Below are 7,924 nucleotides of genomic sequence, written 5' to 3'. Positions count from 1 at the left end.
TTGAGGTTTGGTCCATGGCTCTATGCGTTTCTGTTTATTCAGGTTAGTAAACCTCGATGTATTGGATAAAGAAATTTTACGTTCAATGTTCGAAGATGCAATATATCAATTGATATGATAATTTTTTGCTTATGTTTCACCGTATGCATTTTAGTTCACTTTTGTGTTATGTTATTATTGTTTACTTGATGTCATTTGATTTAGTTGTATTAGTAGTCCTAAGACACAGTTTGACGTTGATTCGCTCGTCCCTTCATTGTCTTAGTTTATTTGGACAAAATTAGTATTAGTACCTGTTGTTACTACGCCCGAAACACTCATTCGCTTAACTTCTTTTATCAAATCTTGACAAGTTACGAGATTGTAGTTGTAAAGAAGCCGTAAGGTTTAGTATGGTTAAAGGCATAAAAACGGCATCCTTTAAAATAAATAAATAAATAAATAAAATGAGACGAGCCTCGCCGGAAAAAATGTACAGATTGCGGGGCCCTCACAAAATATATGTATTAAATACTTAGATTCCGGGACGGGCCGTTTAGCAAATTTCACGGCCCTACCAAAAAATAATAATGCGCTAGTTGCTTTAGGCGCGCCTTTAATAATGTTATCTCCCTAAACTCGGGTGCACATTTATGTGACCCAAATCCAAATCTCAACGAAATCGAAATGTGTCTCTAATCACGGGTACATTGACTGTGACGTGGTATGAGATGCATTTCCATGACGTTGCAAATTCTTTTAATAATAAATGGGGCGAGCCTCGACAAACAAAAAATGCAAATTGCGGGGCCCTCAGTAAATACTTGTTTAAAATTACTTAGAATTCAGGAGGGTCGTTTAGCGAATTTCACGGCCTCCGCAAAATAATAACGCGATAGTCTCTTTAAGCGCGTGTTTAATAATTTACTTTCTTAAGCTTGGGTGTGCATTTCATGCGACCCAAATCCAAATCTCAAAACATCAAATAAAATGCGTTCCGGATTGTGGGTGCATTTCATGTGACGCAGTCCAAAGACGTGTTTTAAGCGATGTTCACATTCTTGTAAAAATAATAATAATAAAGCGGTTAAAAGTTAAAATTGGCACATTGGTTCATAATTGTATTTAAAATCAGATAAATAAGCCGAATATGACAGTTGAGCGACCGTGCTAGAACCACGGAACTCGGGAATGCCTAACACCTTCTCCCGGGTTAACAGAATTCCTTATCCGGATTTCTGGTACGCAGACTGTAATATGGAGTCATTCTTTCCCTCGATTCGGGATTAAAATTGGTGACTTGGGACACCCTAAATCTCCCAAGTGGCGACTCTGAAATAAATAAACCAATCCCGTCTCGATTGTCCTTTAATTGGAAAAACTCCCTTGTACCCCTCGGGTGCGGAAAAAGAAGGTGTGACAACAAGTCCCAAGTGTGATTAGAATCTATAGAGCCTAATTTACTTTTAATGCCTTATTTCCAAAAACTAGCATCTATTAACCTCATTGCTTCATTGTATGTCTTAGAGTCTTCTTCTATTAAATAGATTGACATTAATTCATCACTCAAAATATTAGGATCAATGTTTTCAGTCAAGAACGTAGTAATAAAGTCAGGACCAAAGCTAGCTTCAATTCTGTCCTCTTACTTCTTCTAAGTTTATTTTCATGCTCATTAACAGTAACACTAGAAGAAGGCACAATATGAGAATTATCAGACATAGATGTAGAAGCATTATTGGCACATCACTAGGCACATTAATTTTCAATGAAAAAACATGCTCAAAAAGTTCTGCATCCCTAGATTCACAAATAGAACTATCATTCAAAGACATAAATATATATGCAACACTATTTTGAGCATAACCAATGAAAATAGCATCAAAAGTCTCGAGTCCAACAGTTACTTGTTTAATATTAGGTAGACCAACTTTAGCCAAACACCCCCACACTTTCAAAATTTTCAAGTTAGGGGCAAACCCTTTCCATAACTCATACGAGATTTTATCTAACTTCTTATGAGGGACTTTATTAAGAACATAGAAGGTAGATAAAATAGCTCCCCCCCCCCCCCACATAGTATTAGATAAACTCGAACTCAAAAGTATAGAATTCATCATTTCCTTAAGGGTTCTGTTTTTTCGTTCGGCTACACTATTTTGTTGGGGATTATAGGGAGCACTAACATCATGTATAATACTATTTTTCTCACAAAAGGCTTATAGAGTATTAGTACTATATTCACCACCCCTGTCAAACCTAAGCCTCTTAATTTTTCTGTCTAATTGATTCTCTACTTCTACCTTGTATTTCAAAAACATGCTTTCAGCCTCATCTTTTGACTTAAGAAGATATACCTTAGTGTATTTAGAAAAGTCATCTACAAAGGTGATGTAGTATTTCTTTTCACCCTTACTAACAGTTTTCTTGAAATCTGCTAAGTCTAAATGTACTAGTTCAAGCAATTTTGTTTTTCTACTAGTTATATTCTTAAAAGGCTTTTTGGTATGTTTTGCTTCTACACAAACAAGACACTTAGAAAAATTATCAACATTAACTGCAGGACTTAATTCCATTTTTCTAAGTCTTTTAATGAAGCAATATTAACATGACCTAGTCTACCATGCCACAAATCAATAGACTCAACAATATAAGCAGAATTGAAAGTACTAGCATTTTAGTAATCTCTTGAGCGATGTTCAGTACAAATAAACCCCCACTAAGGTAACCCTTCCAAACAAAGTCTCCCCACGAGAAATAACAACTTTATCAGATTCAAAAACAAGTTTAAGACCTTCTTTGTTGAGAAGCACACTAGAAACTAAGTTTCTACGAAGGGGGGGGGGGTACATACAAAACATGTTCAAGGCTAAGTTTTTTTCAGAAGTTAACTTAAGGAGAATTTTTCCTTTACCCATAATTCCAGCTGTAATGGAGTTATCCATGTAGACACACTCGCCATCAGCAGGCTCCTCAAAGTCATGAAACAGCTTCTTATTGGTGCAAAGGTGACTTGAAGCGCTTGTGTCCAGTATCTAGTCAGTCTTGTTAGCCACCATGTTCACCTCAACAACCACAGCAGCAATGACATCAGTAAGGTTAGCTTGGACTGGAGCTTTTCCTCCATTCTTTGAGCTTTGTCCTTGTCTCTGATTGCACTAAAAAGCCTTGTGACCAATTTTGCTGCAGACATAGCAAGGTCCTTTCGACTTTTTGACTATGACCCTCGGGATTATTGAAGTAATTCTGCTTCTTCAAATGTCCTTTCTTCTGGCCTTTCTTCTATTTTCCTTTAAACCTATCTTTCACAAAAGTACTAGAAGATTCCACAAGGTTAGCTATAGAAGAATTAAGAGAGAGAGAGAGAGAGAGAGAAAGAGATTTCACCTTATCCTTAAGCTGTTCAGACTCCTTATCTTTGAGACAGTTTGCTTCCTCAGTCCTCATATGTGACTGATCAGTTCTTGAAGAGTTAAGTTTTTCTTTTTGTGTTGCAGTTGATTCTTGTAATCACTCTAGGAAGGTGGAAACTTTTCAAGTAGAATATTGGCCTGAAGAATCTCACACATCTCCATGCCCTCGTTTAAAACATCAGCAGTCAAGTTCTCATACTCGTGAACATGTTCCATGATTGGCTTATCATCAACCATCTAAAACTTAATCCATTTTCCAATGATATACTTCTCTTTTTCCCGCGTCATCAGCACCATATTTCTTCTCCAAACCATCCCCTATGACTTTAGCAGATTTATAATTTATAAACAAATCAAAGAGATAGTTAGTCATATGGTTAAGCAGATGCCCTCTTACTGTTTTATTATCCTTTTTAAATTTCTTCTTAGCAGCATCATTAGCAACAACCGTAATTGCAGCATTAGAACTATCAGCAACAATATTAGCAGGAGGATTGTTAAACAAAACATAATTAACTTCTAATTGTTCAAAGAAAATTAAACATTTCTGGGATCAACGATTATAATTATTTCCATCTAAAGGCTCAACCTTTGAGAGATCAGGAAGTGTTTTGTTCAAAGCGGTGGTCATTAGTCAATATGTAAAATCGCTTTCAAATTGTAAGAAAAATGAATAGATAATATTTGTAAGCACGTGATTTTTTCCCTATATGAGAAATACTCCCAAAAAATGCAAAATAAAATGATTTTCCTTGGTGTGCAATTTTGAGTACTTTTGTGATATTTTTAGATAATTATTTGTATTTGTCTGTGTTTGCTTATTTGTTAAATTAATAAAAAATACAAAAATATGTCGCATTTTGCATGTAGGATTTAATTCTACAATTGTTAGTAATTAAATTAGTTTTACAAAAATTAAAAATTACAAAAATAGGCATCTTTTGCATTTTTAGCATTTAATGTCCAAATGAACAATTTTATGCTTAATTATTACTTAATTGTGCGTTAATTGTTATTGGGAGTTAATTTGCGCTTTTATAACTTAATTTAGTTCTTAATAATAATTTAAGTACTTTTATAATTTAGTTTTAGAAAATAAAAGAAGAAAAGAGAACAAAAATACAAAAGAAAATCGGATTGGGCCACTTCTTCAATTGTAAGCCAAAGGCCCAAAAAATTGCCCAATCTTCTCCATGACCCAGTCCACTTCAGACCGGGTCGATCGGTCCGCCCCATTAACCCATTAACCCAACACCCCTCTTCATTCAAAAAACAAAACAAAAGAAAAACAAGACAAAAAAACCCTAAAAAATTGTACTCTAGCCTAGCTTCTTGTTTTTTTTAAGCACGGTGTAACAAGGAGATCGGTAAGCAGTAGTAATAACATGCAACAACAGTAACATTGCAGTCCAACGGTAGTCCCAGCTACCAAAATTTCTCGAACTACATTGACCTGATTCCTGTTTAGCCCAGGATATGTAGGAAACCTTTGAAGCAAAGGTTCGGTCAAATCTTTTTCAAAAAATGCTTCAACGGAGTACTCGGATGGGCAAAAATCGCTCGCTTTATCTTTGCACGAAAACCCTTCGTGTCTCCGGGCAAAGAGGGGCAGCTGTAAGCACGTGATTTTTGCCCTATATGAGAATTACTCCCAAAAAATTCAAAAATAAAATGATTTTTCTTTGGTGTACAATTTTGTGATATTTTGAAGAATTATTTGTATTTGTCTGTGCGTGTTTATTCGCTAAATTAATAAAAAATACAAAAATATGTCGCATTTTGCATGTAGGATTTAATTCTACAATTGTTAGTAATTAAAATTGTTTTACAAAAATTAAAAATTACAAAAATAGGCATCGTTTGCATTTTTAGCATTTAATGTCCAAATATACAATTTTATGCTTAATTAATACTTAATTGTGCGTTAATTGTTATTGGGAGTTAATTTGCGCCTTTATAACTTAATTTAGTTCTTAATAATAGTTTAAGTATTTTTATAATTTAGTTTTAGAAAAATAAAAGAAGAAAAGAGAGCGAAAATATAAAGAAAGTCGGAATTGGGCCTCTTCTTCAATTTCAAGCTATAGGCCCAAAAAATGGCCCAATCTTCCCTACGACCCAGTCCATTTCGAACTGGGTCGACCCAGTCCATTAACCCAACACCCCTTCTTCATTTTTGTCCAACACAAAACAAAACCAAAAAAAAATAAAAAATAAAATAAAAAGTGAATTATCACTATTAATAGTTTTATTTTTTGTTTTTTTATATATATAAAAAAATCCGAAAATATTTTATTTTATTTATTATTTTTATTTAAATATATATATATATATATATATATATATAGTAATTTCGGAAATGATTTTAAAAAAATAAAAAATAAAAAAATAAAAAAATGTAAAAGAATGTAGAAAATTTAAAAAAAAAAGTAAAAAGTTTTAAAAAATTTAAAAGTAAAAGAAGGTTGGAATTAAAAAATAAATATAAAGATATCTGAAAATTTAAAAAATTTAAAGTAATTGAAAGTAGCATTTTTAAAAGAAAAAGAAAAGATAGTGGTTTATTTTTTAAAGAAAAGTTAAATAAAGTGAGATTCTCTTTTAAAAAAATAAAAAGTGGGATTTTAAATAAGATAAAGTAATTAAAGTTGGAATTTTAAAAATAAAAGTAAATAAAGGTGGGATTTCTTTTTCTAAAAAAATAAAAGCAATTTGTAAGTGGGATTTCTTTTAATTAAAAAAATAATAAAATAATAAAAAAATAAATCTGAAAATTTCGAAAATTTTGCTATAAATAGAAGAGAAAATTTAGGAAGAAGGGTGGAAAAAAAGAGAGGAAAAACTAGATAGAGAGAAGAAAAAAAGAGGGGGCGGAGAATAGAAGAGAAAAAAATTCCGAAAAATATTTAAGCTTTCAAAATAAAAATAAAAGCTAAAAAATCTACTGCTTTCTTTCTTTGTTTGAAATTAGTATTAATGGTTGTAGTTTCATTTAAAGCTTAAAAGCTTTTGTTTTTGGGATTATTACTCCACCGGTCTGTTACTGGGTTGTTACTGTTGCTGGGCAGTTGTTGCTATTGTACTGTTATTATTGCTGCTGATTCTCATCATCATTTTCTTTTGCTTCCAATATCAGGTACATATCTGAAAATTCATGTCATGAAAATCTTCAACATGGCAAGTAAATGAAGTTTGATTATAAGGATGTTTTCTACTCATTTAAATTTTATTAGTTTAAGTTTCAGTTTTGTTTTAGTTGGTTAATATAGTATTAAATCAATTGGTAGATTAGTTCTCTTTCTTAATAACAAATGGCTTAGTTATTTTAGGAACGCGATCAACTCATTTCTTTTAATATATGAAATAATGTCAATGATTTTTTACAAAATATAGAGTTAGTGTTTGCAAATATTCGCATAGGCAGAATATAAGAATTGGTTTATTTATCTCAAACCCAATCTTCGTAAGCAAAATTAACCAAACAATTATAACCTCGGACTAAAAACAAGTGGTGTAAAAGAAGGATGAGATTTATAAACAAATCGTGGCATCTTATGTAAAAGATATATAGAAGAAGAATTCGCCTTAAATGAAACAATGAAGATTCTGCGGAAACTATTAATTTGTTTATCATTTTAAGTTCTTTCCCAATTTTATACACCATTCGATTTATGGACATCCAAATGTTGTATCCACAAAAAATGTTAGTTTTAGATACATATTGTCTGTTTTCTTCTTCACGCCATTAATTCTTTAAAATTTGAGATATATGATTCATATGTGTAAAATAAGGCTCGCGGTCAACACGTAATAACAATTTGTAGAGAACCTTATCAAGAATATTTTGCGTGATTAGGGATGCGTTCGCGTAACCTGATTATATTTCTAAAAGCAATTCGGATTATGCGTTCGCGCAACTTCGAACGAACATTTAATAAAAAGGGGGCTCTTCGGAGAATATCAATATTAATTTCATATAACTCGAGATGTGCGGTTCAATATTTAATTATACAAGAGCGACGAACGTTCTTAATTTTATTTTTAGCACAATTTCGAACTTAAGTCTTCTTTTTTATATAATAAAAAATTTCGAAAAAAAATAAATAATAATTATTATATTGTGTATACGTACGCGTGACACGATTTTCACGTTAAAAAATATTAATATATAAAACGAATACACGTACGCGTGATTCGATTCGAAGAAGGGTCTTTAATTATAAACAATTTAAATAGAAGCGGTAACAATAAAATCATGCAATAAAAATCTATTTAATAAATCAAAATAATCAAGCCAAATATAACAGTTGAGCGACCGTGCTAGAACCACGGAACTCGGGAATGCCTAACACCTTCTCCCGGGTTAACAGAATTCCTTATCCGGATTTCTGGTTCGCAGAATAATAAACAGAGTCATATTCTCCTCGATTCAGGGATTAAAATTGGTGACTTGGGACGCCTTAAAATTCCCAGGTGGCGACTCTGAAACAAACAAACAAATCCCGTTTCGACTGTCCTTTAATTGGAGAAAA

This window comes from Nicotiana sylvestris, chromosome 2, assembly GCF_000393655.2.
Source record: "Nicotiana sylvestris chromosome 2, ASM39365v2, whole genome shotgun sequence".
In the NCBI taxonomy this organism is placed as follows: Eukaryota; Viridiplantae; Streptophyta; class Magnoliopsida; order Solanales; family Solanaceae; genus Nicotiana; species Nicotiana sylvestris.
Note: the sequence above shows the minus strand (reverse complement) of the source record.